General features: G+C 32.9%; 1 protein-coding gene across 5 annotated transcripts in view; it reads left to right on the top strand.

The window, feature by feature from the left end:
* Positions 1–26640, top strand: part of LOC125683318 (homeobox protein abdominal-B-like) — a 136486-nt gene that overhangs the window by 28571 nt on the left and 81275 nt on the right. For 3 of the 5 annotated variants that reach the window (XM_048924354.2, XM_048924352.2, XM_048924353.2), the window contains exon 2: positions 8606–8776. The gene's annotated coding sequence lies outside the window, so the exon portion shown is untranslated. Of the gene's footprint in view, positions 1–2022; positions 2615–8605; positions 8777–26640 lie in introns of those variants that run through there. The other 2 variants (XM_048924357.2, XM_048924355.2) reach the window with 1 other exon arrangement.

Raw genomic sequence — 26640 nt, 5'->3', positions numbered from 1 at the left:
GACAAATTAAGACATAATTGTAACTATCTAAATGTAAATCCAAATATAACATCGTATAGAATCAACATGTATGTAGACAAAGTAAATATAACGTTCAGGACTATACAGATCGTCTTCACTATTGCTTACCAGTATTCATAATATAACAGAAATTAATCATATTTAGAAGACAATAACGTACAGCTTCGTCTAAATAAGATATGATATGAGTGGACTTATCAACGTGGAGTAAAAATTATAATATTTTCTTTTTAATTAAGTGTTTTCGTAAATATTTTTGTATTCCTTATAGGAGTTAAGAGATTGATCACTGTTCGTTATCTTCACTGTTTTATTATCTCTGAAGACAAATCCGCATTTAGATTCTTATATCTGTGTCTTCATTGGCAGTGTAGGATAATTTCGAATATGTTATATACCATATCATGAAAGGTGAAGATAACAAACAATGATTAATCTCATAACTCCTATAAACAATATAGAGTAGAGAGTTGGGCAAACACGGAACCCTGGATATACCAGAGGTGGGATCAGGTGCTAAGGAGTAGTAAGCATCCCCTGTCGACCGGTCACACCCACCGTGAGCCGTATATCTTGATCAGGTAAACGGAGTTTTCCGTAGTCAACATCAGTGTGCCAAGAACGGCCTAACAATCGATATGAAACACGTCAGGAAGCATTTGACCCAATGACTGGTTGTATTGGTAAACTACATTGTTATAACGACCGTAGCATTTGCGAAATGTTGACTTTAAACGAGACTGTTGAAACACTTGTAACATCAACTTGTTTATCAGTAACCTGCCTTGATTTAAAAACTGATCATACGCAGAATAAGCTCTTGTGTATCGAATCAGTTGAGAGATATAAGCACTATATGCAGATGATAATGGAATATTGCTACATGAATATGGGAAGTTGACGATGAAGAAGTTGAAGTCATCTCATTTGTCATAAAGTTGAGTTCTTAGTTTGTCGTTAACATCTGTACTTAATACAATATTCAAATATGAGATGTTGAAGACTGTGGTGTCTTTTATTTCGAGTGTACTAGGATAAATAGAATCAACTTGAATGAAAATGAGCATTGTTGATAGATGAAACGTACATACTTTGGCATACTGATTCTGACTACGGATTATTCTGTTTACCTGATCAAGATACATGACTTACAGTAGGTGTGACCATTCGGCAGGGGATACTTACTCCTCGTAGGCACCTTCCCACCTCTGGTATATCCAGGGATCCATGTTTACCATACTCTCTATTCCGTATTCCTTGTATGAGTTATGAGATTGATCACTGTTATCTTCACCACATCATATCATCCATTGTTTCCTATCGTTTCCCGCCGGAATATCAAATAAACTGTCCCCTATTGATTCCTATTCAAATATTAAATGAAATGTTCTCATATGTCCAACCAAAACATCAAATAAAATTTTACCATACTGTATGTGTCTTTCTGAAACATACAATGATAGAATATAATAGAAAGTGATCCATCCAAATGATTTTTTTAATTTCATGGATTTTTGAAAATTCCAATCGGAAGATTAGATTCCGCATTGGAGAAAAATCCTATAGGATAATGTTTACGGAAATGTCTTAAGATTTGTTTTCTCCTATGGGACTTTTTTCAATGTAGTTGTCTACTAGATGACACATTTGGTTTTTGAGATGCCATCAGTTAGTTGGTGCAAAATGCCAAGAAAATTATCCGAAAATGTGTTATTTTTTATCACGCAAAAAGGGAAAAAAATTAATTAATGTTTAAAGGTAGCATCTCACAAATGATGGTTTGTGAGGGGTTTCTTCTTGATCAAATACATGCAAGAACAGATTGGGTGATACGTTTGAGCCATCAGACAACCGAGATATTCTCTTTGATACATTTGAACCATCAGACAAGCCTTCTCTTTGATATGTTTGAGCCACCCAACAAACTGAGCCACTAGACAAGCGAAGTCTAATCTATGAATATCTTTCATTAAGTTTTCGTCTAGTGACACTATAGGACTCGGCAATATTATGAAGTTTCAAAATTGTCTAACCTGTCATTGTCACTGTGTAGGCTAACGAAACTTTAAGCTTTCTTAAAAGATAGGCAACTGAATCAACTAAGACTTCTTTACCGTATGAAGTAAAGTACCTACCATCGTCGGACAAGCTAGTGGCAAACAAAGCAGCAACAGAGTGTATATTTTATTACTCCAACATGCAGATTTTAATCAAGACAACACACAGTTTATAACTGAGTCTTTGATAAACTGAATGTAAAGAACTAACTTTTTTCGAGGGCGACGTGCACTTCTCGTTTTATGAGAGCTATATAATTAAATGGAAAAGAGATGTGGATGCAGAACTGAGTCAATTATGTAAAAAAAAAAAAAAAAGAAGTGTAGATATAAAAACAAACCCTATCTGTGCCTTAAGACTATGAGCATAAAATTCCGGAAAAACTCTGCGCAGTGTACGGTTGTCGCATTCTTTTTATTTACGATGATATTTGTAATAAAGATTTTCAACCGTTTATCATTTTCGTGGTATGTGTATGGTGTGGGACACTTCTTTTAAGTATATGAAATCGTGTCACTGGTGGCTCTATGGAACAGTGAGTATATGCAATTTTATGTATCTTGTTGATGTCCGGTGCAACATATTTGAAGAAGAAAAAATGGTGTATCCATTTACAATCTATTATAAACATTAATTGCAATATGGACGGATTTGATTTTCTTTCTTCGTCGTAAATAAATCAGTTTACCACTTAAACGCCATTTTCTTGAACGTTTTAGACATTTCTCTCTATCAATTTTTATGTAGGAATACTGTTCAAACAGATTTTATCGAGGGATAATATACAAGCAATATAAAACAAATGTATTTTGACGAATTTTATGTCTAAAATATTTACTACAAGTCTATAAGCTGTTGTTACTGGTTGATTTCCCTAATCTCTAAGCCAACCACAAATTGATCTTGTAAAAATATATCCCTCTCTGGCAAAACTTCAAGACCAATAAAAGCTTAGATATAACCGTGTTAGTCCTTCTTTATTTCACTTTACATTAACGAAGGTGCTCTCGGCTATTTTACGCCACCTAAATCAGCATTAAACTCTTTTCTAATGTGTGTGGGCCTGTTCTTTCTGTTTCAGTTTTTGCGCTTTCCGTTTATTTTTCCTGACAACTTTATTTCTTTAAAATCACAATATCCAAATACCACCAACATTGCATGCATTTCAAATCCTATCTGGATACGGTCAACTGAGCAAAACTATACTTATGAATATTCAAATTTTGTTACTATAGAGAACAAATATTCAGAGCTGTAATAAAAGCTGAATATCCGGGTCCTAAGTTAGAATGAATATCCTCCATAGCACCCTCCAGGCATATCCGCCATTGTCGGCGATACCTACCACAAAGTTCTATAAATCTCTCCGTATATGGTTCCCTGGCGTGAATCTGATTAATGTTTGAGATTAAATTCCACACTACCGCACACAAATGCACTGTACAGACGCTATGTTACAGAAAACGGCAGTCGGGCTCACTTCCTCTCAGAAAGGGGCGTTAATGTGGCAATTCTGTAGATTGAATTTATTTACTTGTTTGCGTGGGTTTTGGTTTCTCTTATCAGATCTTGAAAACATTTTGAAATCATGGATTAGAATTGAGAAATTATTTATTCGCAATTTGCATATTTTATGCCGTTAATTTCGGACATTTTTGTCACATGTTCAAAGTAGTATAAGCAAGGTGTTTTGGGTTTGTTTTTTTTTTTCAATTTTAAACTTGAAAGAAATAGCTGATATATTATCAACGCTTAATAAAAGAACCAAACTCTATATGGTGTACCTTTTCCCTACAATAAGTTTCATTGCAATGAAATATATAACATTAAGTTTAACTGATACAGAAAAATACCCTGCATTTCCTTTTGCACACTTCTCCATCTACATCTCCTCAAGTGCTATGAAAATCACAATCTTTAGAACACGTGGTTCTCAACTTTGTATGACTTTAATTTGCATTATAAGTATAACTTGTTGATTATATTGGTAATATGAAATTCACTTGAACAAAAAAGAGTACTTGCAAATTTAAATATATTGTCTATAACATTTTTATTGTTTCTCTATTTGTAGAAGAATTTTTGTATTACTGCCAGGAAAATGTTCTAATAGGGGTGAAAAAATTGGATATCAATAAAAGATTTTTTTTTCTCCAAATTTTCTGTTTGTTTTTAGAAACTTGTAAATATCTTTCTTAAAAGTTTTTTTTTTTAATCTAAACATCCCCACTTTTAGAACTCATGTTGAATAAGATATTGAATTCTGGTCTGTTTTCATTAAACACAGAATAAGTCTTCTTATCTTTTGGATATATAAAAAATTCCATGTCTTTTTTTTTTACCCCGAAGAAATTTTCTTGGTTGATTATTTTAATTTATTACGAAATTTATGATAAAACTATTGGATCAACATTCTTTAATATCGGGAAGATCATTGAAAACCAGTGTGTAGTTTCCGGCTGCAATACTGTTGAAAAACATTATTTATTAGAGCAATAAGAATACCGCCAAAAAATAAAAGCATGGAACATTAGGACCAGGCAGATGGCGTCGCGAAAAATAATAAAATCCCAGGAAAACAATAAAATGCTGCTCATGGAAAATAAAATTGGCCCTTTCATGAATTGTAACTGCATCTTTGTAAACATCTTGATATTATTATTTGAATAAAGTTCATTGTAAAATATGGTTTATTCATATACAAAGAAGGAAAGGTATGTATAGTTCATTCATTTACTAACTCTTTTTATTAGTTGAAAAGGTGAAGATAACGAACAGTGATATGTTATGTTGTTAAATGATGAAACAAAACTGGATCTGAATTAAAAGTTTCTTTTCATGCATTTTAAGAAAAACTTTTTGGGAGATTGGAATGAGTATTTCATTTGTAATACATGTAACTCTTAAAGTAGAATTAAAAACTTTCTCTGATTAATGAATTTGAAGTTATTTACTTTACTTGCCCAGTTGTAATTATTGTACATGATTATAAGGCATAGTCCCAAAGTCACTCCTTTGGCAATCTTTTTACATATGTACCATAGCATATTTTGTTTGTGGTGTTGTTTCTTTTCAATCTTTAAATTCGTATGCAAATAAAAGTAGACTTTGACAATTATAATTAATCATCAAAATACATTACATTGTATATAAGAATATTTGTACATGTATATATAAAAGTTTTGAAATAGTATATAATAAAATCTGACATTGCGAAAATGTCTTGTCTCGGAACTATTTTATTATTTCGTTAACTCCTTCTTACAAAATGACTACTATTTTTTAGAGCAAGATATATTCGTCTATTTTATTTTCTCTTTTACTGTTGAATCAGAATTTACGCAGATGAAAATGACGTACATTAAACAAATACATGTATTTACAATAAGCGAAAGAATTTGAACTTGTTTCTGTAATTTAAACATGGTTTCAGTATAAAACACACTAGCATCAATCAGTACTAATTAGTCACTGTCAGTATTATATATACAGGATGCTACAAACACGTGAAGGAGACGAAATAATACAGGTACAATATTCAATAATTCTACACTTAATGTTATTAGTATCTTAAATGAGTAACAACGTAACATATATCTGATGTGTATCCAGTGGGACAACACAATACGTGAATCTGTTTCATTCGGAGTCTTTAATTGTTGACATGAACATCAATATAGTCAACGAAAGAATAACTCGCGGAAATGAAATTAACTGGGGTTTTCTTTGACAATCATATATCGGAGTCTACAGCTGTTTATATTGGTTCATGTCTTATTGTTGTCGTTTTCATGTACAGCTCTTTGTTGTTCTATGGGGTTTTTTTTCTTTTCGATTTCAGTTTTGTTAGCTGTGACACACAAAATATTTTTTTGTGTTTGAGAGAAACTTTTCTCATCTGATCTATTAGCTATATTTCCCCAGAAAGATGAAGTCAAATATCATAAACATTCATAATAATTTCTTTTAATTTCTAATAAGAAAGCCTATGCAAATAGTTTGATAACGTTGAATTTTGCTTTATATAGCAAAACACTGTTATTAGTATATCAAAAGGAAACAAATTTATGCATGTTTGGCTCAAAGAAAATAAGGTGTAGCTCTCGAATGCGTAACATAGTATATTTTAAAGAAAATAAAGAGTAATAAATTAATTACCGGAATGTTTTTGCAAATCATGAAAATACAAAATCGCAAATGTTCAATAATTGTATACAAATATTATCAAACTTCACAGAAATATTGAAATGAAGATAAATGCGCACAACTGTAGACTTCATTATCTTAATTTAATTGGGCGTTTTCCCCAATCATATCCATCAAATGCATGGTGTACTTTGACATTAATGAATATCTAAAAGTTTCAAAGACATTTACATTGTAAAATTGAACAGGCTTTAACTTTTGTTTATCATATAATACTTCTCTTACTTGTGCAGTCTGTCTCTAGTACATATACCTGCAAATGTTTTACGGAGACTTCTTATATCCTTTGTTTTACGGAGACTTCTTATATCCTTTGAAATTGAGAACTACAATGCATTGAACTGAACGACAACTCAAAGTACATTTTATGTCGTGTATAATCTTCTTTAAATCTAAGATCCAAAAAACTCTTGAGATTTTTTTCTTCAAAAATGTAAATCAATCTTTATACCGTATGTACGTGTTCGTTTTCTAAGGAATTTGATAATGTTTGAACAAAGCAATTTTGATAAAAGGACGGGCTATTTTCTGTGTCTATTGTCCATTATGATTGATTTTATCTTACCATCAAAATTATGCAGCAGAATAAAATGACTCCTGTAATCATATTGCTGATTTCTGTCAAATGATCTATTTTGTGACGTCAGGTCTTGTTTTACATATCTTAGTCTTTTTATACATGTACACAATTTATAATGATAGTACGTTCAAAACAAAGCATTATCGAAATAATTAGTGGCCTTAAAGCAACGTATCAACATCATAGAATCGATTAATTTGTTGCGAGCCTCATTACGAAAGTTTTCGTTAAACAATCTAAATAATCAATTTATCATTCTTGTATTCAAGTCGTGATTCTAAACCATCCAAAGAACTGATTTTTTTTTCAATGTAAAACATATCGTAACTTTAGTCTTTCTGCGTTTAAGACATGTTTTTATAAAAATGTATTCGAAGCAACTATATTACTGTATACCCTATGCAATAATTAACGTTTGGAGACTAAACAAACACGATAATGTAAAGTATATGTTGTATTGAATTATTTTCATTTTTTTATTATTATATCAAAGCCTTAAAAAATTACTTACGATGTACATGTACAGGATTTCCTATTCCTGCATTTGGATAATTTAGAAGACCTATAGGTATACTAAAATGTTTCTGAATACGTGGGTATTGATACCAAGCTCGAATATATTACAAGTAGTTTGACATAGGGGAAAATCGTATAAAATTTTATTGCATAGGATAAAAATAAAACGTTAATTTCAAATGACGTCCTCGGTTTGAAAGTTATTACAGTTACTATGCAAATAATTCTATACCATACAGTTGCAATGTATTCTTTTACAACATTTATTTAAAATTTTAAGAAAAACAACAACGAAAATGCATTTGAATATCTCGATATGAAAAAGAAAAGATAGGTATATTTATTTCATTTTGGAGTATTACGCGTGTAACCCTTAATTTAGAAATCTTTCATTCAGGAAATTACGAAAATATAATCAATATTGATTTACTTCGCTCGGTTGAGAATAGATTTAATATTTATAAATTCATCAAGTTTCTGGATCTTATCCAATACTAAATTTAGAGTCTTGCCGTTTGCAGTACATGTGTCAGGACTGGGTATACCAATGTGCGTGTTACAGCACAATGTGGACATGGAGACACGACATGTGGGGATCTGTCTTTCTCTTCCTTGACTGTGATTTACGCGTGGGCGGTCAGACATACAACCAACAAATTAAAATGAATGTTGTGTAATGACAGAGAACATCCTTAGCAGGTCCTCCCTAACAATAGTTCTGACAATTTCCTTCAATGACATTTTATCAGTCAATTAAGCGAATTAGATCCTAGGTCTGGCAGACAATACTGACAGTGAAGCCCCAGAAGCTAGCATTCTGTGTTATTCTGATCTTGTCCGATAGAAAGAGAAAGCTGAAATCTGTCACATATCATTTTCTGGTATGCAAGTATTACCAGCACTTTTAAAAAAATCGATGTGTCTTTTTGCAGAATATGTCATTTTTCTTGTCGTTTCACGTAATATAAAATTTGTCATAAGTCGCTCTACAGCATTTAACTAGTACAATGACATACAATTAATTTATCAATTTGACACTTCATATAAATTGCAGTAGACATGAATTTTAAACAAAAAGAAAAGTGGTTAAAGTACATTTAATCAACAGCAAAATATACTTACAAATTTAGAAGAAGACAAAATACAGCATATTGTAAGAAAAACTTGGGGAAAAAATAGTACATATGATGAGGACAAATAATATAAATTTTTATTTTCTTTCAGATAACATGGAATGTGCTCAAAGAAAGGAATTCACTACAATATGTTTTTCAAAGAGGATTATTATGTTTTCATATAAACCGCCATAGGATTATAACGACATTATCATGTGTATCTGTGCAAAGAGGGATAACTCGTTTACGATCAGCGCCTGACAAGAGTGAATTGCCCTTGGTAAGTCCCGATTTCTTGTTTTTCTGGAGACAAAGCACAAAGTGTGATATGCTAGAGGTGTCGCTGCTCTTTTGTTGTGAGCTGTTTATTTGTCCCAGGTTTGCACTGGTCATTCAGTCAGTTGAGCCACGTAAGTGTTTACATCTGGTCGTTAAGTTTCAATAAAGGGAAATTGTTAGAACTTTAAAGTATAAAGCTAGAATTAATTTTCTCTTGGTGTCGTTTGATGACATTCGTAAAATTATAGGGTTTTGAATTTTACTCGAATTTAACGGTCGTTTATTGGCATTAGGTGGCCGAAGTCAAACATACAGGATTGTGCGATTTCTTTTGATTTCTATATTGACGTATTGAGAAGAAAAAGACCAAAGCTATATTTTTATGTGAGACATTTATCAGATGGAATCCAGCGTTATAATGTAAACTAATAACAACTGATGCAGCAGTCAAATGAAACGCTAGGAAATCTTTTTGATTTTTAACAAAGACATACTACTCAGGCAAGAATACGGGGGTTTTGACGGGGAGGATATCTGCGGTTTGTTACATGTTGAAGATAATTTTCTCCATTTGATAAAACCAAGGCTTGTTAAAATTGTTAACCCCCAGGGGAGGCTACCAAATCAACCCGTATCTGCCTGGACAACGTAGAGACGGACCTACAGCAATATCTTTCTACATTTTTACGACCTCAATCGGCAAAATTTGGTCATAAACTGAACATCAAAATTCCTCGGTTATTACCCTTGGTTTAGTTTGTTGAGACTAGGCTCTACTTGGGGTCCTTTCATCTGCTAAGTGATGGGGGCAAACTTAACATAAAACACGCCGTCAATCGCCAAGATAAAAGCAAGGTCACCCAAGAAGATTTTTAGAATGATTCTGTGCTTGATTTTCAATTTTCGAAAAACATTGATATCTTTTCCTTCTTTGAAAATTTCATGTTCATGTTTAATATATTTATGTTCTATAATATCCTTACACCACTATAAGACAAAATATAGGATGTTTAAAACTTAAAAGTGCATATATATATATATATATATATATATATATATATATATTGAAATGTGTCCTTCATGATATATCGTGTTTTTGTTTCCGAAAACTGCTGGTAAATTCATCACCATCATATTCAGTTATTATCAAATATCATTCTTCTTTTCCTATCATTTTTTTGTCCCAGTTCATTCCACAATGAATGTCTTTATTGAACGTAACCAACATACCGCTTAATTTAATATTTCATTATTTCTCATATACAATTTAGCATTTATTTCAACTATTATTTCTTCATTGAAATAAGACGCAAATATTACTTTAAAATATGAAAGTAAGAAATTATATCAATTTGACGGCGAATTTAAATGCAAATATATAATAAAATCTCATTTTCACAACGATACGTGTAAGTTAATATTGTAATACATGTAATATCGCATTTAAAATAGTAAAGAATATAAAGATTATTATTATTATTAATGATATTATTATTATACTACAAGGGGTTTGTTTTTTAATATTGCGAAAGTTGTGTGCAAATATGACATAATACATTGTATCATATACACTGAATTTTTATACGAGTTATCTCCCGCTGAACACTATGATATAAACATTTACCTCAATTTACATCAATAATATGAATTGTTTAATTTTTTTAGTCGTTTCATTTCTATTTATTTCTACAAGCTATATCTTATCATTATATACTAATGTACACTTCCGTGTGTGACTTATCCATTTAATACAACAGAACAAAAATAAGAAATAAATAGAAAATATACGCATTTCCCAAAATTGATTTAATTACAGTGCATGTCCTTCACGTGTTTATCTTGACATGACATTCTGAAATATTTAAGTTATTTTTGCTTCATATTAGAAAAAAAGGCAAAATGAAATCATCTATTTAGTTAGTTGTGAAACTGAAAATCTGTGCCGATAAAACTTAATTATTAATTTCATTTCCCACGGCGTTATAGAGACAACACTCGTTTTGTAAGTAGATTCAATGTGTAAAAAAATTCTATTTTTGAGCAATGTAGAAATTACAAAAATAGTTTTTTGTATCATATTTTTCATTTTCCGTATTTCGGGTGATTTTTCAAGGTGTGAGGATGTATTATAATTTATATCCGGGCTGTTACATCCCACGTCGTTACAACAAATGGACACCGTGATTACCGCATGTATTGCTGAACAGCTTTCTCTGAGATGCCCATTAGAATTATCATAATTCGGAGGTAAATATGTTAATCAAGTCAACTCTGTGCTTTTCAAATCCCGAGATTTATATCTTTCTACATACATTTATGTAAACTAACGAGTCTTTCCTTTCCGTGAACTGTGTCATAAATCTCTACGACCTCACACTATGCATGGCGAAAAGTAAATTCAACATCCAAAAAGTGAAAATGAAGAAATCAAAGAAATACACAATATACCGAGAAAAAGTTACATTTGGGTTTTCGGCATGTGCATACCTATTCCCAATATTTACCGCGCTTGTTTATTCATTTTTCTAATAATTTAGAACTGTTTTTGACCAAATGACGCTGTATTGTAATATTATCTACTGTTTTTGGCAGTTGTAAACAACCTCTCCAATCACCGTCTCTGCTGGCGAGTTTGGTGCGATTTATGTCCTTAAATAAAGCGAATTTTCTATTAACACCTAGTAAAACTCACAGCACAGGGAAACGTAATTGCAAGTAGGCGCTCTAAATTTAACAATTTTACGACTAAATTGTAATCTCGCAGAATTTGTCAGGGTAGTGACATAATTGGATTTTGACGCTATTCCACAGCGCCAAAATGGCATAGATTTTCCGTAAAATTGTCCCCTTTGTTTCCCCACTAAATTATTCAGGAGACCTTGGTTTCGATTAGAATAATTTTCTTCGTAAGTCAAATCCAAAAATTTCACAAAATGCATTCAGATACCTCGTGTGAAGGTTTTAATGAATATTTGTAATATAAATTCATACAAAATACAGCAAATAAATGTCAATCTTTTGAGTTATCATATTGGAAATAATTATTTATCGTTTTTCTAATCAGTTCTATTAGAAGGTATTACACAATTAAAACTATATTACAATTTCTATGAGGTTTTAAAGTATGGTATTTCATCATTCGGGAACAAAATACTACTTTATCAAAACTGAAAAAAGAATGCATTTCAAGTTCAAATCTTTCCCCAATGAATTGTTGTAATTTGTGCCTTAAAAATCAGCAATGTTGCTAACAACAAAAACCCATTATTTTTCGTATTATCAATTTTGCGTGGAATAAAGAAATAAACAAATAGTTGTATAAGAAGATAGAGATCTAAATTAAACACGTAAAATATTTCTCTAGCTTAGATTTCCGGTAGCTGCTACATTGTACATATACTCTACAAAGTATGTCGCAAACAAATTCCACAACATCGATTGTTTCTGTTTTAGATTCAAATTTATTTTGTATTGCATTATTTTTTTAATATAAAACGCAGTCACATGATGTGTAAGAATTAATATAAACAAAAACAGTTTTGAAAAATTAAATATATGTTGGCAGTATTCAAATTCCATACAATAATTTCATTGTTAAATCATAGCTATATCTATTAGTGTTTTATGTAATTATAAAATTATTCATCTTAGAGCTATACAAATAACAGATTATTATTTATAGTTTTTCATTACTGTTAACGCCGTAATATAGTCATTTCTACATAAATATGTCATTAATAGCGCAGTATCTATTTCACAGTCACCAACATAACTGTTCTTTTATTGTATTTGATTCCCCATGAGGTATTTTGTTAGTTTTTAATCCACATGGCATTTTGTGATGACATAAAAACGTGTGAACATCTAATGATCTGAACAATAATATGTGCATCCTCTCTCTCTCTCTCTCTCTCTCTCTCTCTCTCAGTAACTAACTTCCCCTTATCTATAGTGTTGATGCCTGCTCGCGATATTTGGGAGGTATTCTCTTGTTTTCCAATAAATCGTTAAGCTTCTCTCCGTTTTCCAAGGGCAACATTACTCTATGGGAAACTCGGCGTATAAGCCAATTCCAGAGTTTCATAGAACGCCATTGTATCCGTCAGATCCTCTTCGGAGTCGTTAAAAGGTACACAATGAATATCTTCCCTGGCCTGTATCCTGCTGCAATAGTTATTGTAACAATGAAGGTCGATTACTGCTAAAGTGGGAAGCTGTCCCCTACTAACCAAATGTCAGATCAGATCAATTGATGTGGTACCTCTTTTACATTTATTCATATCCTTCTTTCGTCCTTTTCTGGGTTTTATTTAATCCGTCCTTTTCTGGGTTTTATTTTTCCGTCCTTTTCTGTGGATTATTTCTTTTGTCCTCTGGAGTTTTTTTTTTAAAATTTATCTCTTCTCGTTACTTGTTTTCACCCTCTCCTATGCTTTATTTATTTCACACTTTTCTTTCTTCATTCATTTTGTCCTCTTTTGGTTGTTAATCTATTTCGTCCTTTGCTGTGCTTTATTTATTTCGTGCTTTATTTATTTCGTCCTTTGCTGTACTTTATTTATTTCGTCCTTTGCTGTGCTTTATTTATTTTATACTTTGCTGTGTTTTATTTCTTTCGTCCTTTGCTGTGCTTTATTTATTTCGTCCTTTTCTTTGATTAATTTCGTCCTTTATTGTATTTTTTTTTTCGTATCTAGGGTTTTCGTCCTATTCGGTGGTTCATTTCGCCCTTCTTTGTATCTGTTTCGTTCTTTTCTGTATTTTATTTAATTCGTTGTTTTGTTTTATTTATTTCGCTATTGTTTTATTTCGCTTTTCTCTGTTTAATTTATTTCGCAGTTTCTGTGTTATTATTTTTTCGTTGTTCTGTGTGTTTTATTCATTTCGTTGTTCTCTGTGTTTTATTAGTTCGCTGTGTTTTTCGTTTTATGTATTTCGTTGTTCGCATTGTTTTGTTTATTTCATTGTTAGCTGTGATTTATTTCATCCTTCTCTGTACGGTATCTAATTCGTCCTTCTATGTTTCTTCTTAATTTTTTTCCCCTTTTCGTGCCGTTTCATCCTTTTCTAAGGTTTACCCATTTCGTCATTCTTTATGCGTTACTAATTTCGTCTTTCTCTGCGTTGTATTTGTTTTGTTGTTCTCCGTGCTGTATCCATTTCGTTCTTTTATCTTTACCTTTTCTGTGTTGTATTTATTTCGCTCTTCTCGGCGCTATTTTGTTGTGTCCTCTGTTTTCTCAATTTCGTCCGTCTCAGTATTTCGTCCTCCTGATAGCTTTATCTAATTGGCCTTTCTGTGTTGTTCCTTACTTTTCGTTGCTGTATTTGTTTCATCCCCTTCTGTATTTTACATGCATCTCTTTTCGCCTTCCCTTTGCGTTTTAGTCCTTTTCGGTGGTTTTCTTCTATTGATCCTATCAATTCTCTTTTTTCATCCATTTTTGTGCTGTATAAATTATAACAAGTACTTTATTGAAAATTTGTTTGTTTATCCCATCAACCAACCTGCGAAAAAATTACAACCAATAAAAATAGAAAATTATTTTTCTATTCATTGTATATGTAATGTTAAAAAAAAATTGGATTCTTTTTTGTGTGCAATTTGACTCAAACACCAGTGTATGCCCTATATAAATTTGGTATCAGTGATTTCCTCACGTCAATATTTTGTATACCTAAATATACCCTAGTTATTTACCCAGCAAGCAAACAAACGCTATAATTTAATCTAGACTGCAATTTATCCAATCATCATGTGCACGACTGAGTTGTGATTACATACAATGTAGTAAAATATTATTCTTTATTTACTTTATCGCCAATGAACAACATTATTTTACGTTTGAAACCATGAAAAGCAAAATAATTACTTTTACATAAAAAATAAAATACGTCCGTATGCATATGTATAAAGAATATTTCATGTTCAATGCAAAGTTTAACAGAATTATTTGTGAAATAGTGCGTTTTCAGTTTTTAAAAATTTGGGTGTCTAATGGTAAATTTAAAGTACTGCATTCCAATGAGTACTTGTTAGTATAGAATCAATTTTATTCTGATATATGCAACAAAACATCTAAAAATGCCAACAAACCACAGCGACAAATTTACATAAAAATGAACAATATATATAAATGCATTTCAAAAACAATTTCTTTTAGTTGAATCTTATATTAGTGGTTTTATGTTTGTCCTTGATTGGTTTTTGCCACACTCTATAGATCTAAGTGAAGAAAACATCGTGAGACTTCATAAAGCAATCATACCATGTCTACACAATATCAGTCTATTAAACATTTACCATTATAATGCAATGGTCAGTAAAACATTTCCATACAGAATTGTGCTTGCCTTGAGATTCTGGTGCACGTGATATCGCTTAATGCGCAAGTCCTAAAAACAAGTGTTATTTTATGTACGGGTTTACTTTCACGTCAAAGATATTGACTAAATTCCCTAAAATGATGAAATACAGTTATTGTACTTGTCGTAAAACATTTTGTTTCATGAGAGAGAGAGAGAGAGAGAGAGAGAGAGAGAGAACTTTATTTACATTCACCAAAGTTTTGTCGACAATACATTAATATATATATTTACTGTTTCCATATATCATATTTTTTCGAGATAGGCACTGTAAGGCGCAAGCGACCGTTCAACTTGACATAAAAACCTAACTTCTTAACAGAACTGTAGCACAAATGTGAATATATGTATCTATCATGGAGATATAAAACAATGGAAAGATGGGGTCATTTCTTCAAACTTAGTACAAACGAAAATGACATCATACGACGTTACGTTATCTACAAATAGGTAAAAACTAACTAAACAATCACCTGCATCGTACTCTGTATGACCCACGGCATTTTGTGAAACCTTTCATACGTGTTTGACACAATTTGTGTCAGTTTTCTACGTGCATCCTTTTAGTGAAAGTTAGAAACACCAAAATATTCACAATGAAAGGTGAAGATAACGAACTGTGATGTAATGAGTGATTTAATGTAATGAAAAGTGAAAGTAGTGACGTTACATAAAGTGAAAATGTACCTCATTATTGAATTCTTATTTATTGATACATGTACATGCAAGTAAGCATATTTGTAAAAACAAAAAATCAATAGTATCGATGATTTAAGTACCCACATCCAAAATAAACCCCTTTGTAACGACCAATACCTTTAGTACAGACACTGTATATGCCATTGAAATTTTGATATTGAAAAACTGATTTGGTTGCCTTTTTGTGAACTCATATCATACAACTTGTTATTCGTAAATAGAAAAAATCGTCAAAAAAGAGAAATTTAAAAAAAAACTCGACAGGAAGATATTATTTTCGATGGCGGCAATGAGTGACGTCACACATCTCCAAAACCTGCGATTAGTAATTTCATCAATTTGAATGTCATCGCGAAATGATAAACTTTAAACACGACAAGTCTTATAACGTTGTAGCGTACATCATATAGAGTTACTCAACTTCCTATTCTCATATGAGTTTCGAAAACGTCATCCAAATATTTTAGTTATCTGATATTGCTTATAATTATGCACGTATACGAAACACATTACAGTCACATTCCTGTAGACCACAGATTAAACTAACAATTGAAAGAGCGTCAAATTTTAAACGGTTCTCTGGCATATAAACCACACAAATGTCCTCTCCTCCATACTAAAAACAATAGTTACAATGTACCCAGACATTTTCAAAGGTCTGGGTATGACCAGTCCTTACATATCAAAATTTCATGAAGAAGGGATCATGATGGAAAAAGGCTAGGTTCCATATTTTTGTGCGGCGAGGCCAGATTATATATAGCTTACACCTCACACCAAGGCCGCCAATCATGTTGTCAAAGCAGAAAGGCGCATTCTTTGTCCTTAAAATGTTTCAGTTACTAAGTAATATCTAAAAATACAAATTTTGTGTTTTACTTTATCCTTTCTGCTATGTCATTGTTAGGCTACATACTGGTCCGGAGAGAATCAGACAGGAATGGATTCTCATGAAAACGGTCAATGTTTGTACAAATAGAATTGTCAACACAGTAAACTTTATTTTACATTTTCAATCCAATGTGTCCGGTAGATTGCTTTTGAACTGATTTTTATTCGGAAAGTTTGTATTTAAAAAAAACTACTATCATAATAACAAATATCTAAATTTTCCTCTGTACATATATATTCAGGCATAAATTCCCTTTAGAATGTGCTCAGAACACTAATTATAATAACATCTGATTTCATCTGTAATTTCAAGAGATTAAAAAAGTTACATTTTCATCTATCGTGTCAAACGCTGCAAAAAGTATTATTACAATGAGTAGGGCAAATACGATGATAGTAGAGAGTGTACGAAAGATCTGAATCGGCATATATATACGTGTATAATGTATAGTACAGAGGTCATAGAAACGATCTATATCCGCATTATACATTAAACTCGGGGGTAACAGAATGTGTACGAATGATCCACATTCGCACCTCTACTACATATATACTAAAAACAATAGTCTATATATTTTGGTCAATGATGACGGTAAACTGCAGATATTTAAATCTGTATCTTAAAATATAAAAGCAATGTCTTTTCTATCCATTATTATATAACTTAAAATATTTCGTTGCGCTATATTTAATAAATTGTTATCGATAACCAACTTTTACGGGTATTCACTCGATATGGTTTGGAGATTCTGTTTCTGATTAAAAGGTGAGGATAACTAACGGTGATCAATCTCATAAATCCTATGAAGAAAAATTAATTGAGAGCAGGGCAAATACGGGCTTCTGGAAACACCAGAGGTAGGATCAGGTGCTTAGGAGTAATCACCCCATGTTATATGTTCCTAAAATTGAACTGGTATATTGAGCGTTATAAGAAACGAGGGAGCTCAAGTCTTTCTGTATGTTAAAGCGACTACTTTTTCGATTTTCTTAATGGTTACATAAAGTGCAGAGCTGGGGACGATATTGAGGGAATTGCAGGATAACATCTCCATCCAAATCTTCACTTATTAACTCCATATAATGAGGAAAATGGACACGTATGTGATGAATGTAAGGTGACAACCAACAATTACATATGCAGTATGAAATATATGTATATTTACAATATGACACTCTCGTGGAATCTATATAACCTATGCAATGGTACATGTTGTATCATTCGAAATATGGAGTTCCTCATTGACAATATCTTCGTAGTTTTCGGTGATCAGGTCTTCCAACAGCCTGTTGGAAGTCCCATGGGCACGGGGTGTGCTCCTTTCTTAGTTGACCTGTTTTTATATTGTTATGAAACAGAGTTTACCCAAAATCTTCTTCATGAGAAGAAAATATATCTTACTATGGCCTTCAACTCGATATATAGATATATCGACGACGTTTTATCTATTACAAATAATCATTTTTCATTCATATGTCGATTCGATATATTTTCCGAGTGAACTCGAAATAAAAGACAGTTAGACACCACAGAGTTCTCTACATTGGCTTTGTACTGAGATATTTTATTGAAAATAAACATAAATGGCAAACTAACAATTCAACTTTATTACAAATGGGATGATTTCAACTTCTCCATCGTCAACTTCCAATATTTATGTAGCAATATGTGTTTATATCTCTCAACTGATTCAAAACACAAGAGCTTGTTCTGTGAATGATTACCTTTTGAATTAAGGCAGGCTACTGACAAACAAGTTGATGTTACAGGAGTTTTAACACTCTCATTTAAAATTAGTATTTCGCACTATCGTCGTTATTATGATTTAGTTTGCCAACCTATCATTGGGTCAAATGCTGTCTGACGTGTTTCATACCGATTGTGAGGCCGTTCTTGGCACACTGATTTTGACTACGGATTACTCCGTTTACCTTATCAAAATTTAGGGCTAACGGCGGGTGTGGCTGGTTGACAGGGGATACTTACTCCTCCTAGGTACCTGATCCCACCTCTGGACCAGGAGTCCATTTTTGCACAAATTTCTATTTTGCATTCCTTATAGGAGTTATAAGATTGATCACTGTTTGTTTTCTTCACCTTTTATATACTGGTGTGCCAAAAGCCATATTTAACAGTAAATCTATTTAAGTAAAAGATGAAGATGACGTTAAGTGTAATATTTCTACAAAACCTTTGTCATAGTGCTTGATATTCATTTTGTCACTATTTCCAATTAAAAGTTTATAAAACACCTGCTCATGCACACACTACAAAATGCACTGCTGCATGTACACACATAGGGCGTACATGTACATATACTTCGTGTCAGTACGAAAACCTAAAAAGTTTTGAATTTCATGGAACTAGTCAACCTGACAAGAGACGCCTAAATTCATGAAATTACATATGAAAGGTGAAGATAACGAACAGTAATCAATATCATAACTCCTATAAGCAATACAAAATAGAGAGTTGGGCAAACACAGATCCCTGGACACACCAGAGGTGGGATCAGGTGCCTAGGAGGAGTAAGCATCCCCTGTCGACCGGTCACACCCGCCGTGAGCCCTATATCTTGATCAGGTAAACGGAGTTATCTGTAAATTGTGTCATTATTTGCCAAGTGCGACTTGTGAGAATGCTTGTTTTGCTTAGAACATGGTTCAAACTTTGGAATTTCTAATTCCCGTGGAATTTTTGTTTACTCATTACAAATACTGCACCCGATTATAGAAATATAATTTCTTATCTCATTTCATCGAGCTTTGGCAAGAGCTTGTAAGCCTTCAAAGTATTCGCAATTCGCAATTCTCGGGTGGTACTTTTATCGGATGTACATTGTACATGTAGCACGTCATTCTCTCACCAGAGGGCGTGTCACGCCAGCTCCACTTACACCTCTGTCAACGTCTGAAAAATAGTCCTACATCACGTTACAATTTAATCATATGATATAAACAATAGAAATGATGGCTAAAAACGTGCCATTCATGCAATGTGACAAACACGCCAGCTAAAACAGGTAAACCGACTGCTTTGTGTTACTAATGTATGACAGTTGTAAAGCATATAATAGGAAACTGAAATATGAAGGTTTTCAGTCAAACCCTGTGAAGGAGATTACTTACGTACAGCTTGTTTGGTCTGTTTCAATTATGCTTATGAAATACATCAAGCATAGTACTGTGATGGATGAAGTTGCGTTTGAGTTAGTCCAAATCTTCTGTTAACCCACAAGTAAATATTTCTCCTTATCATTTAAATTACAATGTGAAACGTTCAATTGTTGTTGTTTCTATCTGATTTCTGGGCACATGAGTTACTTTATCTTTATAATAATAAAATATGGTGTGTAATCGCTCAGGATGTTGTCCGAAGTTTAGGGAAATAATAAGAGGTATTAATGTGATCTAATCGAAACAACTAGTCTGTATCAGTTTGATAATTTCTTTACTTTTTGTTGAAAAACAAACCCGTATTTTGTTGAAGTCATTATTAAACGTTTTACAAGAATCTTGTACAAGATGTTGACAGGGGTGTACATGAAGCTTGCATAGCATGTCCTCTGGTGAAAGAATGGCAGTACGCCTGTCAACGCTCTATGGAAGAAGTTTTGAAATCGGAATACCATGCAGTTGCTAGAAAGAATTCAAAGTTTGGAATACAACGAATAAATATTTTCAAGTAAGCCCCAGGATCTTTCGATGACATCACGAAATTTTAAATAAGTCGGCGTCAAAATTTACCTGCACACTGGATATATGTATCGTGAACTGTTCAACTGTTTATCATACAAGAATGCAAGTTTTTTAAAACGGGATTAAAATTGCCAACATATGTCATATTTGGGTTTAATGGGATGTAAAATTAGGATTGAAATCAGCAGTTTGAATTTTCTCTCTCATGCACTACTAGATCCACTCCATCACACACCATACCATAAGTACTTACAAACTAGAAAAAACAAAGTTACATCTAACAATTACTGAGTACCGTACATATTCACAGCCCGTATTATGTAATATTTGAATTTAAATCGATGGGATTTAACATTAAAATTTCAATTTTAATCTCCTGTACTGCTAAATATGAAGGAATAATGATAACTGGAATCTGTTCCGTATATTCATCTTAATCCTAAATGGCCTAGTCACTGGGAATTTTGATCTGTCATACTACATGTATTTCAGATACTACATCATCTTTTATAAGATGTACTACCTCTAAAGCATTCGAAAGTCGTTACATAGCTGCAATGTTCATTACATTGTTTTTCCCATTAATGCAGCATGATGCTATAACTTTTGAATCAGTTAAAACATTTTGGTGCACGTCTCTATCAAACAAATAAAACATACACCTTTGCTTCTAGAAACCTCCTCTTCAAGCAACTTCTGATAATTCAAAAAAAAAAAAAAGATTATGAAAGCGCCAGAAGTGCTTGTCGCTAAAGAACTCGTTTTATATATCATATGTAAGTATGTCTTTATATATGCATGTGTTGGTGTGTGGTGCACGGAACCAGACTTTTATTGCAAATATAGCAAAGTAGTCCGTCCATTGATCACTGACCTGAATTATAAAACATGTTGGAATCATTCAGAAGGCAGTAAAGTTGACAACGGAGATCAAAATAATTAATCCTGATAGTATTCCCTCTCCAAGTCAGTGGTAATTATCAAAGTTTCCTTGACCTTTATACAGACGCCGCCAGTCATTAGAATGAAACTTTCATTAACATTTGTAACATTTTAAATCTGGGATATCCATTCAACCACAAATTATACAGACTGTCACATATCAAAGCCATTTCTGAAATATGACGAAATATCCCAAAAAACGACATAAAAGAATATTCACGCTATTAGTATATAAACAAAACCGACAAACCTTATCACAAACGTAGGATGGAGATATTCTTTGATATGTTGTTTTAAACCATGAATGCAAATTAGGATAGCTGTCTCTCTGCCAGAGAGAGAGAGAAAATATATTGCTCTATCTAATTGTGATGATAAGTAAAGTTGTTTTTACAATGTGAATGAATAATTAATTGCCAGAGGATATTGCAAAAGGTGTTGCGCAAACTTCTGATATGATACACATTTAGTTATTTAATCAATGCGTGTCTATTTTTCATGAGTGAGTTTTCTTCGAATGTTTGATGGCAGAAATATATTGCCAAAATTACTAACACCCGTTTTAGTTGACGTTGAGGGGATTTATTTTTTAGGAAAACACGGTCGATAAATAGACCACCAAGCGACGGAAATGAAACTGTTACGTGAGAACCTACAGGAGGTTGACAAAAGACGGCTTAATTTGAATAATATTTTCAATAGAACATCAATATTCATAATTCGTTATCCGCTCCATCCCCAAGGACACCCATAAAGTTGATCCATCGGCATGTGAGGTTACGAGATTGTGTTCTCTCTCTAACGCTTCATAATCTCATTCTTTCCACGCATATCAGATCAACTCTCTAGAGATGGAGGTAGAAAAAGTAGGATCAAATTTTGAGTTGGGAAGCTGTTCTTGTGTATTGATCAAGAGCTTGAAAAACAGCAGATGCGTATAAAAATACTCTTCTATGGTAGCAAAAAATCAATCAATACTAGCAAGTCGAATAGGTGTGGGAAATTTCCTTTTCAGAATTTGTGCAACCATAAACCTGTACAATAAAATGTTTATTAAATAATACATCATTCAGCCTTTCTCTCATTACTGCCTCAATTTATGTGTTCATGCCGGTACCACATCGAACACATCAAATACGGGGTTTAAAGTAATTCTAATATGAAAGGAGACTAGCATAATGTTAATATTTGAGACAAGATAATGATATTTAAGAAACATTGAGACACAACACGACACATGATATCAGATGAAGCTGTCTTTGTTTGATGTAAATCATTGTAATTGATTATATGAACACTGAAAATAATGAGCGATTGGGATACTACAGTTGTTATTGCCCGACCACATTCAGTTGCACGGTACTAGTTTGTCCTTAGATACTCTGCGAAATAGAAACTGAAATCCACACTCTCGTCTTGGATTGATTCTGAATAGTGATGTACAATAGCAAACATTAAACAACCTCTAAGACACTCAAAGACGGGCCGGCCTATATGTGATGATTTGTGAAAATTCATGTGAAATCTTCAAGATCAGAACTATACATATATTGTTTTCAATCTTCAATTCTTATCTATATAATCGTGCAAGTCATTGTGTACGGATGCCAGAAATGAAAGAAACACTGTGTCGTCCGCAGTTTTATTCTCGAAGAAATAATCACTTTTATTCTTTTAATTTAAAAACATCAAGCAAATTAGAGAACATGTTTTGATTCATTTTTCGGCGATTGACCTGTCTTTATCGTATATAATAACAATATAAGTCATGTTCTTCGATGCCCTCTATCCACAAACGTGCACTTTTTCTTGAAAAGTTCAATTTTATTGTAAAACAAAAAAAAATTTATTTTTTTTGGGTCATTTGTATGATATCATGTTCTCATTATTAAAAGAAAGGTGAAGATAATGAACAGTAACCTCATAACTCCTATAAGGAATACAAAATAAAGAGTTGGGCAAACACAGACCCCTGGACACACTAGAGGTTGGATTAGGTGTCTAGGAGGAGTAAGCATTCCTTGTCGACCGGTCACATCCGCCGTTATTAAGTTATTCATGTTAATTGTATGTTTTCTAAAATTAGTGTAGCATATATAACAATATTAAAGTAATATTTTATCCTGCTCTGATGAGAGAGAGAGGAGCACAGCATTGCTGTCTCATAGTGCCTGCTTCTAGAAACCCAAATGATATCATTACATCGTAATATTTTCATTTCGCTAACCCAAAATTCAAATACCTACATTTAGGTGTTAATCAAATTTACGTTAGCCGATGTCACGTAGACGACGTTAAATAAGACGATGAAAGACATAAGTAAAATGCGTGTTTTCAAAGTAAAATGAAAATATCTGTTCAATGCTAACTTTGTAATGCAACAGTTTGAATGATTTATATGCACTTTCCCTATCAGGTATTTACCTTCTGCAATGTGTTGCCGAAAGCGAATAGGTAATATACTAAGATGCACACCATTTTCAAAAAGAAAATCTGTTGACAGGCCGCATGTAGGCCTGTTAATTATTTCTGTATATCACGTTTGGAACTACATTTTGCTTTGTATCTTTCCGCTCCGTGGAGCGATTTTTATTTCTTTGCATCAATAGGCGATCTCTGGTATCTTACGTTTGATGGAGTTTTTATGTTTGATCACTGAATATAAAACTTGTCAGACTCGGAGAAGATTTTTAAGATATGTAAATCTTTTTCCATGATCATGACTTAAGCGCAGTGAGCAATTTACTTTTAGTCTCTATATTTATTAGATACAAAATCATGCATACATTCGTACATGTACTGAAGCATGCATATTCATGATATTTAAAATCAAACAACAAACGACGTCTTCCACACAATGAATGTCTCTCATAACCTCTTACAGTTGTCACAAGCATAACTAATTCTTGAAATCGCTATACATCAAATTTAGGATTCAATCGTGATTCGGAATACCTCTGCATTGATCCTTTCCGCCGATTACCTGGTACGTGGCCTCGGGGTTCGTCTGTGCCGGAGAACCCACATGAAGAAGCCATGTTGACTGTGATGATGCTTTTTATGGCCGCCTCGGGCGGTCCAGTGATGTATTCCTCTGTACATACATAGCTGAGTTGTGCGTGTGTGTGGCATTACAAACACAAATAAAGTTTGTCTCTTCTTTCTCTGCAAACAGAATGTCTGGACATTTTTTTTATTCAATATATGTGATACTTTTAATTCTAGATTTACGGATTATTGTGGGGTCTTTTTAAAAAAAAAATATTTAGAGGTAGGTGACAAAACTATTTAAGACATGTTTGATGTTTGATACGCTCCTAAACCTATGAAGATATCGAATATATGTTCATTTAAAGCTGTTCTGTTTATGCAGAGTGAATTGGCGTAATACTAAACTGTCGGTTAATACTACATGTATTGATATATTCTTAAGAACAGACTGTGGCTTCCAGGTGGTCCTGATATAATTTTTCGATAGAACCGTGAACAGTGACAGACCCTCAAAATAGGCGGGGTCTATGAGGTGTTTGGGAGGATTCACACGTCGACACCTGAGACCCTCCATTCACACTCACCTGATTTACACCTGTGCATTTCTCTAAGATTACCTCCTTCCATAGTCCATGTTGTCAAGCAATCAACCCACGCCCCTATTGTTAAGGATTTATTTTATTTATTACCGCTCTTAAAATGTTCATCAAACCATGCTTTTATGTGTACTTATGGTCAAAATATGCACAGTTCAATCTCAGCCTATGTTTTAGTGTGATTTGATATTGACCAGGTAATTTGTTTACCTATTACGATACCTATCCGGACTCACCTACAGAGGTAAAATTCCGTATTAAGGTTCACACATCTGGATGTTTTGTGTGTACATTTGCGTTTTACGACCCGGGCCCATAAAAATTTACTTGTCTGCCCGTCTATTATATCCTTAAGGAGCATGCGTGTAGGTAATTATTTGTTTTAGTGTGTAAACTTGTAGTAAAAAGTCTTATTCTCTTTTGGGTTGTAAATTGTCTGTATTGCCAGATAACGATAACGACGCGCTGCCCCGGGCTCTCATTCTTTCCCACCTTAGTAGACAAGGTTTTGTCGACATTTCTGGTCGCGGACTCCACGAGGTAGGCCACACGATGTAAATTGGGCTTGTGTTTGTGTTTAGTGCTCCAAAGAAGGCGGACGACAACTTGTTCTTTGCTATATTTATCATCACCATGGAGGCACGAGACTTAGGAATCTCGATATGTAATCTTACCCTGTAAATCGGAGAAGTCTGAATTTCCTCTGTCAAAAGGTTACTTCTCGTTTCACAGGGTATATTTACCAATCGGGGCAGACATCAGGAGACCAGGACTCACTTGGTAGGTCCATATATGTTGAATCCAGAGAAATTGTAAAGTGACTTATAAAAACAAATATCTCTCTGGAAATTCACAATTTTTAAGATGCTGTTTATATTGGAACATATAAATTGTACGTACGTGTGTTATTTTGATTATCATTGATTCTATTTTACATTTTTATCTTATTTGATAAATAAAAACCAAATCTAATTGTGACGCATTTTCTTCTTTTTACAAGAGACTATATCTCAGGGCTGTTGTTTGGTGCACATTTACATGTATCTTAATTAAAGTCCGTTCGGACAGGATCTCCTGGGAAATCCGTCTGAGAGGAGTCTGGATCTTTACAAGTGATGGACTCAGAAATGAGGCACATCTAACTGTGTCTACGTTTATGTAATCAGAAATTATACGTCAGTTTTCTTATTGATTTTTGTCAACTGATAAAAAATGTCATTACAATTTATTAAGACTTTTGGCAAACTAAAATGAAAGAATTGATACTCGATGAAATAAAATGTGTATATTTTGTACACTGACATTTCAGATATTTTCAAATTAAAAGTCATTTTCTTAAATTATATAACGTCTGACATGGGCGAGGAAAAGATTGATGTTAGTAATTAAATAGTATTTGTTTTGGGTTCGTGTCATCAAATGGTGAGTGAGGGTGTAACGCTATTCGATTTCACAAAACGCTTATGGAATTGACTTGATGGACGTACAGTGAATTTACATGTAGATCTACGGAATGTATTCATAAAGATTATGTGCATATTCATTTGCATAATGATTTGTTTACAAAGGTGGAAGAATAGTGTACTATTTTTAAGCATACATGTGTATGTAGTAATCATACTGAATGGTGCTCAAGATAAATAGAGACAGTCACTAAATCGTTCTAACAATTGAACTTAAA

This window comes from Ostrea edulis, chromosome 6, assembly GCF_947568905.1.
Source record: "Ostrea edulis chromosome 6, xbOstEdul1.1, whole genome shotgun sequence".
NCBI lineage: Eukaryota > Metazoa > Mollusca > Bivalvia > Ostreida > Ostreidae > Ostrea > Ostrea edulis.
Note: the sequence above shows the minus strand (reverse complement) of the source record. Positions and strands in the feature narration are given on the sequence as shown.